This window comes from Lissotriton vulgaris, chromosome 3_1, assembly GCF_964263255.1.
Source record: "Lissotriton vulgaris chromosome 3_1, aLisVul1.2, whole genome shotgun sequence".
NCBI classification, from domain to species: Eukaryota; Metazoa; Chordata; class Amphibia; order Caudata; family Salamandridae; genus Lissotriton; species Lissotriton vulgaris.
The window spans coordinates 1,212,025,254-1,212,043,960 of NC_141689.1; positions in this window are offsets into that span (position 1 = coordinate 1,212,025,254).

Below are 18,707 nucleotides of genomic sequence, written 5' to 3' on the forward strand. Positions count from 1 at the left end.
AAAGATGTGAAGATTGTCTATGCTAGCGGGCAGGTGGCTTCTAAAAAGGCAGGTGCTTTAATAAGCTTTAATCAGGAGTTGAAGGGTATGTTAGCTACAGTTATGCAAAATAGGCTGGCTTTAGATACATTATTAGCGAAAGAGGTGGAGTCTGCAGCATGTTGAATTTTCAACAGTACTGCACGTATGTGCCTAATAACTGTAAACAGATTACCAGACATGCTGTTAATATTGCTAACACCACGCATGAGATAAAAGTTATTGAAAAAAACAGGTGACTTGGGAACAATTAGTTCATGGATTGATGAGATTGATAAAGGGTTTTCAAAGGTTTTTGAACGCTTTGGTAACATAGGAAAGAGCATTCTTAATGGGATAATAACTCCTAAATTGGAAAGCATAACACAAGAAAGGGATCAGGACAACACATGCACTCTTATAGACTGCTGAACAAAAACATGAAAAAGTAGTTCCATTAATGTATACAGTGGAAGCATACATCCAATCAAACGCTATCTAATCAAAAGGATGGTAAAGAAGCTATGTTCTTGGGGATGGACAAACACAAGTAAAGGAAGGAAAGGCATCAAAAAAGAAGCAAGAAATAAAATTGACAAGAAATCCTATCTGTGATAAGCAACAGGCGAATCCAAAGCCCAATGTAATTGGTATTATCCTCAATAGGTCTTTCAGAACAGACAGCTAAAATCTGTTTGTAATTGAGACCTAACAATGTAGACAAATTATTTTCCTATATCCCAAAAGATAAAACAACTTTACCCAGGAGTAGTTATTTCCTTTTCTTGACATAAAATCCTTAACGGAAACAAACAAAATCCGTGGGTAGGTGGTCACTGCCAAAATCTAAACGTCCACAGAATGCACAGGATTCAGCGGAAAGAGGCCATCCCACATCCTGGTATTTGCTAATATTTGCCTAAGCCACCTTATAACCATCACATCTTCTGCTGTAGCCCCTTGTGGACTGCGCTGCTCACCCGAACAATCTCAGGGGAGAATGTCATAGGCCCCATCCTCCGGATTCCCTCCCAGGTGTCCAATCATTTTGAGCAATACATGAGTTAAATCTAAGTTCTCATCAATAGTGCAACTTCTCTTCTGCATCTACAGCCAGTCTGATTCTGTCAGGAATATCAGCACTGTATGCATCACTTGGGGTCAGAATAGATGACCACTTACCACAGGGAACTATTAAGCAGTGTTGGCTGGCATCTAGGGGGAGGGGCAGGTTCGCGCATGCCCTAAAAATTTAAAAATATAAAAATAAACGGCCACCTGTGCTTTAATAAAATTTAAATATATAAAAAACACTTACCTCACTTCAGGACCTCCTCGCTCAAGACCTTGTCGCGACTGCAGTGCAGGCCTCAGAAACTCCCTTGACCAATCCTGGCGCTGCTCTCACCAGCAGGAGAACAGCACCCTCATTGGAGGGAACAGCTTGTCTCAGCGCTCCACTGCGCCCTGGAGGCCTGCACTTGCTCTAACCCAGTTGTCGTGAGATAGCTGGGTTAAAGGATTCAAAGTGCGCATGTCTGGCTGGCTGTCGCAAGGTGACTGGCCAAAGGGACTTCTGCTTCTCTCACTAAGCCCCACCCCGTCCTGACTCTCGGTTCGGGACGGAATGCTGACAATAAAATGGTAATGATTACCATTTTATTTTTCATCTCGTTCCTTAGGGGGTGCGGAGCTCCTCTGTCCAATGGAGGAGCCGGCCCTGTAATCAAGTTAGGCGTCCATCGACCTTAAGTGCATTTATGATTTCTTACATTTAGCTATATAGACCATTGTAACTTGAAAATACATTTTTTGTAATTAATATCAAACGCAGAAGTAATGTTCTGTACTTTTAAGATGAAAGCCATAATGGTGAGTGTGTGGTTTATTCTTTCAAAACCAAGGGATCTCTCACATAATGAGGTATTCATGTCAAATGAGAACAAACATGAACTAGAATGTGATGGCTATCTTTGAACTCCAGTATATCAAGGCACTTGTTCTGAAGAAACTCACTTCTCAATGGGCGCATTTGTCTGCCTGCATCTAATTCAGTTTGAAGATTGAATTGTGCTACAATAATTCTTGGAAATCCTCTTGTTGTTGGAGTAGCACCATCAGTGTTTGTATGTACTTGAAAACGTTCTTCAAAGGCTGTACTTTTTCATTATTGACTTTACTGAACTACAGGAAAATTCCTGTTTGCTGAGTGACAGTTTCTCATTCCTTCTAAAGACTTTAAAACATGCATTTGATTTGGCTTGCTGAGCCTATTATGAACTGAATTTGATATTATTCAAGGTAGTTGAAGGAATACTTTTGCATGCAGATATCATGACACTCAAAGGAATTAGACCTTTGCGTGATATTTCACACTATATGTTGCAGGCGAACCATTTGTATTCACAGACCCACTTCACTGCAGAATGGTACCCAACTCTAAAAGCTATATCCTACACATTATGTTAGATTGTTCATTCAGGAGCCTAAATAGTAATGCTGTTTGTTTCAGGACTTGAACACATGGGACAAAGCCCTACTAGGTCCAAGAGAGGGTGCTAGGCAGTGCTATGCATTTTTTCCAATTCCCCATTCTTCCTGTGTTCACCAGGGTTGGTTTTAGGTTTGTTGGAATACAAGGTGGGCGACACCAAGCAGCACTGAAGTTCTGACATCCCCTGCAGTGGAACCCTGTGTCTAACAGAGGCTCGAATTTAAAATCAAATATTATGTCAGCAGTTATCTGACATTTTCCATCTCGTCGATCGATTACAGGCAGTTAAAAATCTATTGACAGATGAGAAGGTTTTTTTAACCTATTCATCTGAGTCGCAGTCGGAAATCGCTGACTCATTATTGATTAATGCATTGCAAGTTTTTCCTATGACTACAGCAGTTACCTCAACAATGTCTTATCCCACTGACAATCCATTTTCAGCTCCTGAATGTTTTTCTGGAGACCATAAAAGATAGGAGCAATGTAGTTTGCATTTTTTCTGCCGGCCAGATTAGTTTACTACTCCAGAATCCAAAGTGGTGTTTAGGTAATTGGGGATCCCACGTCTTGGTCAACACCTTTAGCTACTCTTAACAGTCCATTACATTATATGCTGTGGAATGTTTTCATGCAAAAAAAACAATTGATGGACAGAATGCAGAACAATGTCATACATTCACCCCAGTACAGAGATCTGGGCCTAAATCCATCGTTTTTTTGCTCACCATGCCATTCCAGTTCGGACCCAGCCATATGCAAATCAGTCTTGACCCTGCGCCCAATGGGAACAGTCCAGCCTGAACTGCCAGGCCAGGTCCTCCCTGGACTGGAAACAAGCATCCTAGGACAGGTTTCGGGCTTTCAGCCCTTATCAGCCAGCATAGCTTGACTCTAGTGGCATGGAGAGCACAGGACCCACAATTGGGCATACCCGTCCCACTCGTTGGGCATACCCGTCCCACTCGGGGTGACAAATGCAAAAAGACCAATTGATGGACAGAATGCAGAACAATGTCATACCCCAGTACAGAGATCTGGGCCTAAATCCATCATTTTTTGCTCACCAGGCCATTCCAGTTTGGACCCAGCCATATGCAAATCAGTCTTGACACTGCGCCCAATGGCAACTGTCATATAATGATGAAACTTGTAATGATGATACTTGTAAAGCGCACTGTTACCCTATCTCGGGGTGTGCTGGCGCTGAAGACTGCTGGGGAACCCGTCCTGGCTTTCCTTGTGAGATGGTCCCTTTTGGGTATCTCCAAGGTGAAACCAGGCATCCCCGGCGACTGTGGGGGGCCATTGTAGAGATGAGGCAAGCTTAATGCCCAGAGTTGCCGAGTGTGATTCCTGGTTAGAATAGGCACCGAGGCGAGAATTATCCAGTCTGTTGACCCTGGTCCACGACCCTGCCGCGTCGGGAATTGAACCCTGGTCCCGGGTGGTTCTCTGCTTCCGGGTCTGCCGCCTCTAACCAGTGAGCCACACCACTCCACAGTCCAGCCTGAACTGCCAGACCAGGTCCTCCCTGGACTGGAAACAAGCATCCCAGGACCGGTTTTGGGTTATCAGCCCTCATCAGCCAAGATAACTTGACTCCAGTGGCATGGAGAGCACGGGACCCATGTCTGGGCATACCCATCCCACTCGGGGTGACAAATGCAAAAAGAACAATTGATGGACAGAATGCCGAACAATGTCATACATTCCCACCAGTACAGAGATCTGGGCCTAAATCCATAGTTTTTTTGCTCACCATGCCATTCCAGTTTGGAAACAGCCACAATGCAAATCAGTCTTGACCCTGAGCCCAATGGGAACGGTCCAGCCCAAACTGCCAGGCCAGGTCCTCCCTGGACTGGAAACAAGCATCCTAGGACCAGTTTCGGGCGTTCAGCCCTCATCAGCCAGGATAGCTTGACTCCAGAGGCATGGAGAGCACGGGACCTACGTCTGGGCATACCCGTCCCACTCGGGGTGACAATTTCAAAAAGAACAATTGATGGTCAGAATACAGAATAATGTCATACATTCACCTCAGTACAGATATCTGGTCGTAAATCCATAGTTTTTTTGCTCACCATGCCATTCCACTTTGGACGCAGCCATATGCAAATCAGTCTTAACCCTATGCCCAATGGGAACAGTCCAGCCCGATCTGCCAGGCCAGGTAAAAGATTTGCTGGAATCAGATGGTGATAGGACTAGTTGACACCCATTTCCAGACTGCTGGCCATGTGTCTGGAGCATGCACTCCTATGACCTTGCCTGAAAGCAACGGCAAATACAACAAGTTGTCCTTTTAAAGCTGAGACCTATTGGTTTTACTATTACTAGTGGTACAGCTTGGTATAGCAGTTTTAATGAAAGTGCATAATTATAGTAATTGTATAAGCACAATGTGATTAACGTGCAATACATTTTTGATATTCTGCTGATAAGCTGTGAGCAGCCCCTACAGCAACCTTCTGCCACCACCGCACTGCTGCCCTAACCGGGGACTACAGCCCCCAAGTGCACTCGTGCCAGGAGGCACTGTCGTGGGACATCACCGTTCAGAGGCACATAAAGTCACTGCCAGGCTACCACAGTGTGGGAGCACCTCCAGCAACCTTCTGCCACCGCCGCACTGCTGCCTTAACCAGGTACTACAGCCCCCAAGTGCATTCGTGCCAGGAGGCGCGGTCATGGGACATCAGCGCCCGGAGGCACATAAAGTCACTGCTGGGCTCCTGCAGCGCGGGATGCGCGTGGGCGTGCCTTGGCCGCACCCCGGTGACACCCGGTGACACCCGGAGGAGCCCGGAGGAGCCCGGAGGAGGCCGGGCCGGGCTCTGTCTCTTGGCTGCACCACCTGGGGGCCTGATCATCCAGTAACTACACTGAGGTCCCGTACAGAGGCCGAGACGACGGTAATTCAAGCTTTAGCTGCCCACTATATGGTCCATCCAATCCATCAGCCTCCAGCGTAACAAGGTAAGCCCCTTTGGGGCACCACATTAACTATTTCAGCTTGGCCTCTTCTCACTTTTTAACTGTTACCTGAGCTTGAGGGAAAAGGATATAAAAGGACAGTGGCTTGTATTCACGGAAACTGGTATTTACACCTTAAAAAGACATAGACTTTGGGAGCTATGGGGAAGCGTAAAACTACTACGGTGTCTCATGCTGCTCCAATCACCAATGCTATGGACTGTTTTTTACAAAGAGCAGTGGGAGTTCTTGATAAAGAAATTGAACTGGTGACCCGCCGACTTTCCTGGTCATTGGCGAATCATCCACACTCACCAGCCTGTGCTCATATAGGTGGGTTGCAGGGCTCTATGGAGGGAGCTGAGTCGGTAGCTATCCCCGTACCCCCTACGACAATTGAGACAGTCTGATAGTGATCAGCTAACGGTGGGGCCCATACAAGGAAATAGGACACTAGCCCAAAGCCAAGCCCCCCGAATAGTTGTGCAGGAGAGACAGCCTCTTGGCGGGTTTGGACCCAGGGCCAATTCAAATATTCCATCCCGGGGGTCAAGGCAAAACAACCTAAAGTGGATACTCCAACGTCCAACACCCAGGGTGCAGTCCCTATATTGAAATACGACCTGGAGGCCATGCTTGAAGCTGGTCTGAGCTCTCTTCTTTTTTTTTTTAATTTTTGAAAACCTTTATTTGAGAAAATGGATGCATACAAATACGGGCCTACAACCCGGGGGCCGGCCACGGAACAACACTGGAAAGCACCATTATCAATTAAAGGCACGGAGTGGTTAGACGATATTATCCAACGCTGCAAGTCCATGATATTAACTAAATGGAACCACTCGACATAGGATCAAAGGAGGTTAATTTTTATATATTAAAAGAATAAAGGATAAGTTGTATAGACAGCAACCTAGTGTACGTGGCGGGGAACAAAACCAGCTACATCATAGCAATAAAGCCACAAAGCAATAATCAGAAAGGTCCAGATCATGCGAAACATAGGTTCACTTACAGTTCCTCAATGGTAGTGTCCACTCGCGACCTCATGTACCCAGAGACAAACTGAACAGCGTTTCCGTAGTAGTAAAAACCATCAGGGAGACAGATAAATTGCAATCATTATACAACCCAACCCAAGAAATAAGAAAACAAAAAATACTAAAAAAGAGGGAGTAGAGGGACTCCACGTTACTGTACCCGCCCCACGGTGGTAATGGCGATCAATAATAGAAATAGCGAACGTGCTTAGGGGCGGGGCAACTAATTCAAGATAAAACAGAGCCGTGGGTACCATATTACATATAATACCTTTTCCTCCCCCCCATTAACTCACCCCGCGTGAATACGCACAGTCGTGGAGATCCAAGAAAAGGACACAAAAGAGCCATAGAAACAAAGAACTATCTAATAGACCCTAATCCACCCGCCCCACCCTGCACCTCTGCAGAAGGCTACGGCCTACCCCCCCAGCAGCGTGCCTGCCGCCCTAATTTTGAACCCGAAATATAGAATGAGAAGATATAGAGAAAAGGAAAGAGAAAGAGAAAAAAGGAAAACCTGGGGAGAGGAACCATGTAGCAAAATGCGCGGCCCCCGCCCCCCGCCCAAACAAACCATGAGCATGGCCCAAAACGAAACTGGCAAGTGTTCAGTTATCCACAATTATGAAGGAATCAACAAAGTATTACCATTTGGGGCAGTCCATAAATCCTTGCGCGATTAGTAGTCCTCCGAAGTAAAAACGGGGCTCATCCTAGTCCTTTCTTAGCTAATGCCACGATGTACGTCGATGCAGTGGGCAGAAAACATGGCGATGAGAAAAGGCCGTGGAAAAGTCGCTGGACGATCAATGGAAGCAACCCATGGGACCTCCCCTGCTGATGGCAATGCAGGAGCTGTTCACGGTAGTCGTGTTTAACAGTGTCAATGATCACCAGCGGTTCTACCCGCTCACGTATCGGATCATCGCTACCCCAACCAGAAAGCGGGGAACAGTCAACGACCACCTCGGGCCCATCCGCGTCCTCAAGAGAAGACCCGGGAGCAATGGCGGCCGTTACATCGTCCTGTACACAGGAGTCCTGGGCCATGGACAATTTCCAAATCTTCAGCGCCTGCAGGACGTCGCCAATCGTGGGTTCGCGCTCACCAGTGCAGGCCCAAGCGGAACACAAGGGCAAGGAATCGGCACCCAGGGAAGTTACACAGGACATGGCCTCAGCCGCCATTTTGTGACAATTGCGCCGTCTTTTTGAAATCATCTCCAGGGGTGGGCTCACATGTAGGGTCCCCGCGGGATCCCCCTCAAGCGCACGAACCGCACCCATGGCGCTGAAATGTTGACCACCAAAAGAGGGGGACCCGCCGGCGACACCGCTCCGCTGGAAGCACTCTCCGCCACCGAGCGATGGAGTCCGGCACGGCTGGACGGCAACAAAGGGGGGAGCCACCAATACGGTGTCCCCCACACACAACTTGCCGCACACCACCTCTCTTCTTGATCGTTTGGGCCTTAAACTTGAGCCAATAAAGCAAAGGCTGTCCCTTATTTAGAGGTAATTTTCAAACTTGTCTCAAATCCTCAAAACCGCCAACCTTATTTTTAGCACCAGTGACACAGCTGATGTATCTGCTGTTTAGGCTCCTGTTACAACTGTTACAAGTAAGGCGTATAATGTACGAACATCGCACCCAGGGAGTACTATTCCTCTGTCTGACCCCCTTATAAGCGTTAGTCAACCCTTACCTTCCATAGATGGATTGCAGGCGAGGGCGTGCCCACTGGCTCTAACTAGATCAGATCCCAGCCACCTTAGACAGTCAGCTACTCCTACGTGGCCAGCAGACGGGGAAGCTTTAACTATTGCCTCCGGTGCTCAGGAGACACTGCCCCAGGATTTAAACTCTATCCACCTACCCCCTGGGAGCAACACCATATGTAGTGATTCTAGGAAATGTGCCAGTCCTAAAGCCGGGTGCTTCTGAGGATTTTATCAATTGAAGAATAAGGTCCTTCATCGGCTTTACAACAACACACCCTTGGCCTCAGAGTGGAAAGGCACATCATCATGGTCCGTAGGGTGGCCTGGATAGGAGGCTTGAAAAAGAGTAGCGGTGGATATTGCGTAATTATTAATTTTAACCGCCCACACTTGGCAGACAGGATTCTCCATGCAGCTAGCCAATGTAACAGAACTAGCCCTTTTTCTTCCATTAGGGCTTTGCCCGTGGGTTATTTTTACCTACCTTTACCTGTGGTATTGCAGCCTAGAAAACCTATGACCCTAACTTTATTTGAACGGCCTCAAGTGTTTTTCATTGGTCCCTCTCGTCAATTCTTTTGAGCCACTTGATTCCTGCGTGCAGCAACAGCGGTCATGTCAGAGAAAATACGACACTTATTGGTCACGTTCACGAAAAACTGTCTCTGCTGGATAGCTTTTGTTAAAATCCTTTCCTTTATTCAAAAGTCTGCGAAATTTAACGAGATAGTTCTAGGTATCGAGGAGCTTGGGAAGGGTTGCGCAGGGACTGGTGGGCTCTTGTGATAGTAAGGTCGCCCTCAAACACGGGCAGGGCATTCTGTTTGATAAATGAGTTTACCCATGGGAGGGGTTGGGAGTCTTCAATCCCTTCCGGAACCCCAACGATCCGGAGGTTGGACCTCCAAGAGTGGTTTTCAAGTTCTTCCAGTTTATGCTCCAGGTAGTTCTTCCTTCTGACTGCCTTTGTTAAAATCTTGCATTTGTTTAAAGCCCATGGTGCCCAAGCATCAATTGCTCAGCAGTCCAAACTCAGAGTTCTTGTCAAAGGAAAGTTTTTTATGTTTTCTGACCTTGACGAGGCCCAGGCTTCGCTAAAAGAGATCCAAGCATGGAACAAGCGACCCGATGGGTTTTTAATAATTAACAAATGGGGTTAAAATCGAAGTACCAGCATCAACTACTAAAGAAGATATAATGAAGAAAACTACATTTACCAGCGTGCAATTGATGCCGATCTGCAATGATGGGGCGGGACTGTAAATTAATGAGGCAAAATTGAGCAGCTGTTCTATCCCCGGAAGCCAGCCAGTGATCAAGGGAAAAGACTTCCAGAAACGCGAATGGCAGGATGGCTTTAAGACATTTTAAAAAAATTCTTTCACTTGGGAAAGCATCACCTGTTCTGCTGTTGTCTGCCTGAATAAAGACAGTGAAATTTACTTCATGTGTGGCGCCTTATTATGAGAGCAGTTTCTTTTTGGACATATATATATATATATATATATATATTAGCTTACCCCTTGCCTGTTGCTGCAATCTCAGAAAAAAGGAAATTTAAGGAAACTTGTTAAGATTACGTTTAATTTACATTGTGTAATTTTTATTGAAACTGATTCATTTTAATTTGGAAAACATTTTAAAGTGTTGTTTTAATTCTGTTTATTTATTCGAGTGCTTGTGGATACACGGTATTTTTTGTTTTTCCGTCTAGTGCGTACACGAATAAATCAGAAGGTTTTCCGACGCGTGAGCTGGCCACATACAGTTGTCCATGTGAGAAGCATGGATTCTCCAAATCTAGTCCACACACTTGCAGCGATTGTCTTTGTGCTTTGTTGATGGTCATTGCAAAAGCGAGTCGCACCGGAAACTGTAAACGTTCAGTATTGGAAAGATTATGAGTTCCCTGGGGGGCCGGGGGGCCGATATTTAACACATTTTTCTTTTCTTTTTTTTTTGCCAGAAACCTTTGCGGGAGTGTAGTCAACAACTTTTAACAATTTTTTTTTTGTTTTGTTTTTTGCCAGAAACCTTCGCGAGATTGTACTCAACAACTTCCCAAAGTTTCATGCCCATCGGATGAATGGTGTAGTAATCCATAAAGAACAAACAGACATACTTTCGTTCATATATATATATATATATATATATATATGACAAAAAAAAAGTATGAACGGATTGTACAGCCCTGAGGAAGCCCCAGGCCGGACGGCCATGTAAAGGGGTGAAACACGTGTTGGCTGTTACCTTTCTGTATTTGACTCTGAATTTCTGACAAGAGTCATACCACATAAAAAACTTTACCAAGCAGCCTTATATTAGAATTTTTTACGCAAATCACGACAATCTCTAACTTGTCCTGACTTACCTGTAAACTTATTGTCAAGTCCTATACGGGGTTTCCACTCAATTAATACAGTCAGTAAGGGATTAAGAGCCACTACCCCCTTTTCTCTTGCAGGTTATCGACTTGAGCTACTGACAATAACATCTTGTTGGAGGCTTAATATCGTTTTTGCCCTGGTCGTTCCACAATTGACCGATTCTTGAACCTATTCCTGATAACAAATTAATATACTGTAGCTCGCCTGTTTATCATCTTCTTGGCCTTTATGGTTCTGTCTTACGGATTTGATTGCGTGAATAGAGGCAAATTATGGCAGATCCTTTCCTCCCTAGGTATGGACAAGGAGATAATTTCCTTTTTATATGACCTCCACCGTGACACTAAGGCGGTTGTGCGTTACTCGGCTAGCCTGAATGTATCACGTTCAATCCCCGGTAGGGGTGGTGTCCGCCAAGGATGTATTTTGGCGCTGTTTCTTTTTAACCTTTATATTAATAATTTAGAGAAAATTATTTTGGAGACAAAGGCTGATCATCCCCAGATAGGACTGCGAGGTCTCCCGATTCTGCTATAGGGAGACGATGCGGGCTTGATGGCAAGGACTTAGAGGGGATTGCAGTCTCTTTTATCCAGATTTGCACAGTTTATGGGAGATCTTTATTTGAGGATTAATAATACCAAAGCATATATTATACAGGTGGGGTTGAGCCTAGTAGACCTTATACCTTCAAGGTAGCTACTACCACAATCCTTAAAAGGTCTGTGTTCTCCTATCTGGGGGTACTCCTGGATGATAGATTGAATTGGGGGCCTCAACTTACATGCAAGAGAAATGACCTCAATAGGGAGACTGCTACAGTTTTTAACTTTGCTGTTAGATTGGGGAAAAATCCTGTGGGGGCTCTTCTGGAGCTCTACAGGGCTAAGTGTAGGTCAAAGGTCCTTTTTGGCAGCGAAGGCTGGGGATATGTTGACACAAAGGACATCCAAAATGGTGGATAATAACTTCATGAGACACCTGTTATCCGTTCCCAGAGGCACCAACCCTTATTTATTGCCCATGAAGACCTAGGAATGCCCCTATCATAGATCTGATAGCCTTTCCCCAGTGTCTCTTTGGCTGAAAATATGGGTTAAGGAGGGGGATTCATTAAACAAGGCAATCCTTAAAGATTGCCTGGCTCTGGATCATGAATCTAAGGTACCATGACCTGAAATATATTGAAAGAAGCCTCTTTAGCCTGGGAAGAGGAGACCTTTTTTCCAACCCCGATGAAATACGAAAGGAAGATCTAACCCTCCTCAAGACTCATTTAGTACATGTCAGATTATGCTAAGGGAAGAGAGGGAGCTCATGAAGCCCAGTGTATGTTGCTTTGTCATATTAAGGACAACAGTGATACCTACTGGGTCTCGTGAACTCCTATGATCTATTCCACCTGACCAGGTTTCGGCTTGATCTTTTTTATTTACTTCTCGTCAATCTGTTTTGCCCTACGGCTGAGATGGTACATCTCCACAGGACATGGTTAATTTTACAATGTTTTGCTCTTCTTATGACACTCCTAGAAAATCCTTTTTAATTCCCATTTTGAAACAGGCCAATTTTAAACAAGTTCTCCCTGCTTTTATATTCTGTCATACGCTGACCGGTAACATTGTATTTTATGTATTTATTGCCTGCCACCTGCTTCAGGGACATGTAGGGGGGGTACCATACCAATGGTACACCCCAGTGCCCCCACACCCCCCAAATACATTGGGGGCCTGCAATGGGCCCCTGGAGACATTCTTTGCATGCCTTTTCATGGCAGTTCCACCACCGTGGAAAGGTTGGCCACAGCCGGCATCATAATCATTCTGGCGGAGCCTGGCCGTGCACCGGCCCCATTTTAGCTGTCCAGCTCCGCCCGCCAGCCAAGCGTGCTGACTGCTACCAGCGGAAAAGTGGTGGGCGGAAAATCTCACCGTCGCGGTAGTCACCGCCATGCTAATGGGACTGGTGATTTTCTGGGTTGCGATTGCGGTCAGAGGACCACTGCAGGCCCGATCGCCGGGGCTGTATATGGTGGCGGTGTCTGGAAGACACCGCCATCCATATTACAAATCATGCAGAGATTTGCCTTTCCATGGCGGTGTTGCCGCCATGGAATGGCATGCGGTCTCTGAATGTGGGGGCCCATTACGGGCCCCAAGGGTAATGGGGGGTGCACATGGGGGGTACTTATGGTACCCCCTGCATTTGCATGCACAACGTGGCAGGCACTGCGCTGTGCCTGCCATGTTGTGCATGCAAATGCACATTGGTGCGGCCACAGCATTGTGGCGGGCGGTGCTGTGTGCACCGCCCGCCACAATCTTGTGGATGGTTATGCCACCGCCACCGTGGAAGCGGCATCCTAATTGCCGGTGCGGGCCGCCGCACCACTGGCGGCCGGTCCCAGCACCGCTAGGGTGGCGGGCGGATGAAAGTCCACCTGTCATCCTAATAGGCCCCTTAGTTAATTGAAATTAATTAATTGAACATTAAATATGGAATTTGGGTAATACATTTTAGGTGTGGGCTGTAGGGTTTATAGGGGTAAAGTTTGGGAAGTAATTTATGTTTAATTAATTAAAAATTAGTTGATCATTAATATTAATTTATTAATTGATATTTAATTAGTGTATTTGTTTATAATTTTGTGTGTGGGGGATTTATTGGTATAGGTGTACAGTGTGGGGAGTAAACTAATTTTACTTACTTTATAATTAGTTGTTAAATACTATTAGTCTTTTAATTGAAAAGTTTTAATTGTGTAATTAATTTTTTTATAGTTTAATTTTAGCTGTGGGTTGTGGGGATTATCGGGGTAAAGTGTAGGAAGTTAAATACTTTTTATGAGTTTTAATTTGTTTTTTTAAATAATGTAAGATGTGAATTGTGTAGTGTTATCGGGTAGGTGTTAGACCTGGCACCTTTGCGTGAGTCTCCCTTCCACTTTTTCTGATGTGCCTCATGTGTTTTGTTGGTGTTAGCTGCTCAGAGCACTGTGCCACTGCCAATCAGTGCCACAGTGCAAGTGATCCCTATGAAAAGTGTATACATTGATTGGATTCCATGATTGGCTTATTTGGTTTACTGTCAGTCCCCAGTAAAGTGCACCAGCGTGCCAGGGCTTGTAAATACAAATGCTGCTGGTGGGCTTGCAGCACTGGTTGTGCCACCCACAGAAGCGGCCTGGTAAAATATGCCTAAGGTCTGCCATTGCAGAGCCTGCGTGCAGTCTGGTAGTGTCATGCTTACTGCGCACGTTCACATACATGCCAGTCCCTAAACTTTCCCTTAACTTCATATTAGTCACCCCTATGGTAGGCCCAAGGGCAGGGTGCATTGTAAGCATATGGTAGGACAAGCATTGATGTGTGCGGCATGTCCTAATAGTGAATTACAGCCATTTTCGTTTTTCACTATTGTAAGGCTACCTGCTCTCCATAGGCCAGAATGGGCTGCTGGAATTATTAGATTCTATAATCCCAACAGACTCAGAGAGCCTGGTAGAAAGTCAAGTTTAGTATGCTTGAACTCAGAATAATAAAATACTTCTTTTAGTAAAGTTTATTTTAATATCCTGTGTTTGTAAATACTACTTTTAGAAAGTTAGTATTGCTTGCCTAACCATTTCAGCCCGCCCCTGCTCTGATGTGTATTTGCTGTCTGGTTTCTGTGTGTGACAGGGCTGGGGAATTCTAGTAGACAGGCTGGGGCTGACAGGTGGTGAATAGAGAGATTACACCAGGATGAGTGGGGGGAGTGCCCCTTGACTCTGAATAGAGCTGTGCTCTGCCACTTCAATGCTGGCTCTGCCCCCTGCGGAGCGTCTGATGCCCCTACCCTGCTCACTGAAAGGAGAAGCCAAAGTCTGCAAAACAAAGTGCTCAGGGCCTGGACTGGATTAGGCAAAGCCCCCCCTGGCCTGCAAGAACAAAATAAATGGTGTATAAAAGTAGGAGCCCTGCTCCCAAGAAACTAGATCCTGTTTGTGCTAAGAAGAAACTCTGCCGAGAGAGAAGGACCTGGAAAAGCTGCATGGAGGACTACTGTCTCTAGCCTGAGAGACTGGCCTGTGGTGGGTGCCTTGCTGCAAGAAGGAGAGGAGAAGAAGCCTGAAGTGACTTTTTATTTTCATCTTGTGCAATCTCTGAAACAGATCTCCAAGGGCTTGCGTGTGAGCCTGCCCCCTGAACTGCGCCCCAGGAACATTGCGCGCTACCCCCCTTGAAGGAAAAACTGTGGATTGTGCTGCCTGACCCTGCAGCACTACCCGAGGAAAGCTGAGTGCCCTGTGACCCTTCGTTGCGCACTCTGAAGAGCCTGAGCACCACTGTCCCGCCCAACAACGCGACTTCTGCCTGATCGTGCCGCAGTTTGCAAAGTAAGGACCAGCCCCGCATGGCCCCAGCACCGTGACTGTTGCCCCTCCGAGCCGTAGCTCGCAATGCAAGAACGGACCCATCCGGTCTGAGCACGGTGACCCTGTGGGCCCCGAGCAGTAGCTCACAACGTAAAGACTGACTCTTGCCAAGGTTCGCTTCCCCCATGTGGCGTTCTGCTGAACTTGCCCCGCTGCTGTGACTGAGCAGCTGCGGCACGTAGTGCGGTTGGTGTCCGTCCCGTACCTCGGGGTCGCACCGCACCTCTCATCACCGTCCACCACGTACCCCCCTTCAAGACCGGAACGGACTCTGCCCAGAAGAGCCTGCGCCCCACAACGCTTCGCTGCCCAAAGTAAAGTGACTGTGGCCCCCGAGCCGTAGCTTGCAACACAAGGAAAGCACTGCGACGTGGGACGTCTGACCGGCCTTCACATCATCTGCCCCGAACTCCTCAACGAACCAGGTACTGTACGCTGCGAACTTTATGCCGTACGAGTCGCACTGAAGCCTAAGGCTCATACCACCTGTGAGGACCAATGCACCCTTGTACGCCCCGTAGTGTTCACCGCGCCCCGGACTGAAGTGTCCGCGAGGCGCGTACAATTTTGCAAAGCTGTGTCTTTCAACGCAGTACGAGTCGCACTGAAGCCTACGACTCAAACCGCCTGTTTGTAACAAAAGCATCTTGAACGCCTCGAACTGTGCGCTGCGCCCCGTGTACCATTCTGAAAGCCTGTGTTCTATCAAAGAGGTACAAGTCGCACAGGAGTGCTACGACTCATACCCCAGTGTAACCGGCAGCGCCGTACGCTTCGTACCGCGAGGTGCGTGAGATTCAGCAAGGCTTTCCGGTTCGCATTGCACAAAGCGCACAGAAGCGTTACAACGCGCACAGACTGTGAACTAAGCATTTTCAAGGAGCTAGTTATTGCCAACAAGTATTGTGGAACCTTCTGAAGTTATTGGAACCTGTAAATTAAGCCTGCCTAAAGCCTGCATATAAAATAGTATATTTTTACACAAAGCCAGCCTGGTTTCCGTTTGTAGTGTGTCAATTGATTATTGTATGTTGCTACAAATGCTTAACGCCAAACTCTATGGGGATTAGCCTCGTCTGTTCGCGCCACGCCGCCTAGAGGGTGGGCAGGGGTTATTTCTAGGAGTAGTCCTTTGCCCTGACTAGAGGAGAGGGTCCCTGCTTGTCACATACCTGTGCCAACCAGAGACCCCCAATTCTAACAGTAGGAAACAAAAAAAGTAAGTTTATGTAATAATTAATGTTTTTGTTTCTAAATAATATCTAATTAAAATATTTATTTTTGTTTGGAAATTAATATTTATTTTATATAATATTTGTTGGTATTTGTCATATGTATTTAACATTATAATCCTTTTTTAAATTTGTAATATTCAATATATTTGTATTTTAATTTTTTACATATTTATATATATTTTAATTTATTTTGTTTTTAAAATATTTTTGTTGTTCGTATTTTGTTTGTTTTAAATTTTGAACTGTCTGGAGTGAGAATATAAATTGTTACTCCTCTGCAATCCAACACTTTCCCTACATTTGCACTCGCTGGAGCGGGAATAGTAATTTTTACCCCTTCGCTATCCAACACTTGCCCTACTGTTGCACTCATTGGAGTGGGAATAGTAATTTTTACCCATCTGCTATCCAACACTTACCCTACTGTTGCACTCACTGGAGTGACAATAGTAATTTTTACCCCTCCTCTATCCAACACGTTCCCTACTGTTACACTCACTGAAGTGGGAATAGTAATTTTTACCCCTCCGCTTTCCAACACTTTCCCTACTGTTGCTCTGACTAGAGTGGGAAATATAAGTTTGAAGATTTTTAAATAGTTTAATGTTTAAATTTTAAATATAATTTTTAATTGTATTTTATTTTATTGCTATATATATATTTTTTTTTTGACAATCTTTTTGTACTTACCTGTTTAAGTATAGAGAGTCCATATTTTTGCATTCTATATTTTTTACAGAGATATTTTTTACTTCTATATTTTTTACATCGATATTTTGACAGTGAACCCCTCTTCATTTAGATGGGTGCTGTTCTACATATTTCCTTCATTACTTTAATGTACTACATCCTGAATCACTTAACCACTTTGATGCTCGTCATCAGGCTTACCTGCCGTGTGCTGATGACGAGCTGAGCTCGTCATGTAACGCGGTATTTCGATAAATACCGCACACAGCGGGAAAAGCCGCCGCATCGATGCGGTTAAAAGGCATTTATGTTTTCTCTTTCTTGTCTGTAGATGAAACCACAGATCCCACTCATACAGTAAATGCTCCATAGTGGAAGATGGGATATAAACAGGTAGTTGAGGTTTATGAACTACATAAACACCAATAGTACCATTGCAAGTAATTCTTCATCCGTTTTATATGCTCATACATTCTGTTTATTCACGTATAGGAAATACTCCTGAGTGCCTTACCTTGTCTTACCTTTGAGTGGGAGACACGTTGTGGGATATATTTTTCTTTCTCCTTCATGTTTTCCCCTCTTTCCCTAACTCACCATTGTTGCTTTGACTTTGTTGGGCACATTGGGTGGCAAAGAGAAGTTGTGACCTCTCAGCTTGCATATCAGAAACACAGGTAAGAGCCTGACAATTCACACCAAATGTATGAACCTTATTGTATTTTACCCTATAAAATGAGCCTTACCCAGAGGTCGTGGGGCTTACTGTCACCTGATATTTAGAAGGGACACGCCGTCAGTCTGATCTCCGAGGTATGACTGATTTACTTTGCTGAACTATATACTCTGTTCTGCTATTCCATGATTTGCATTTTCTTCTGAGCTTCATGCTTTTTCATAACAAATGATTGACTAAATCTTTGACATTTATTTGCTTTCTGTAATGCCTCACATTTTTCATGGTTATCTTTAAAATACTTGTCAGTCTTTTTTGCGAAGCCTAATGTGCTTTTCATTTAATCTGAAATGTTATTTAATCTACATGTGCCTCAAACCCAGTTGTAAAGCTACAAAAACATTAGTCGGGTTAACACCGCTCCGGCTTCATCAGTAGCGCTTCATTTTGAAAATAGGAAAAAGTCACTGCGTCACTTGTTTCAGTCACTTTCACTGGCTGCCAGTGGGTCATCAAATAATATTAAAAATCCTCTACTGGACAATCAAGGCCACTCATGGTAGTCGTTCTGCCTTGGTGGCTGGTAGGCTTTCCTATTACACACTCTCATGCCATGTACTGGAAGTCAGCTTCATGTATATTTTTGTAACTTTCAAACAGCTTGTTGAGTTTAGTGGTTCAATCCACAATCCTATTGAGTTCCATGACAGTCCCCCAGGGGTTCAAACTAACTGCTTCCATTTAATTTCTATAGAACCGCCTTCAAGCGCCAGCATTTTACAAAACAGAGCACAGGTACCCATAGAGGCGCTGCACACGAACACACAGTGAGGAACTGTGTAGTATCCTGCTCATGTTAATGTTCTGCCATTTTCACCACCTGCTCAACCAGTGTGAATGTGCTGTGTGCTGCATGCTTCATGGAATATTGGAGTGATGATGCGGTTGGAATGTTGGGTGCCTGTGAGGTGAAGTCTGATCGTTGATAATGGGCTGAGCAGCAGGCAAGCTGCTCCTGGTGGGACTGCTACACAAGAACATTTCTA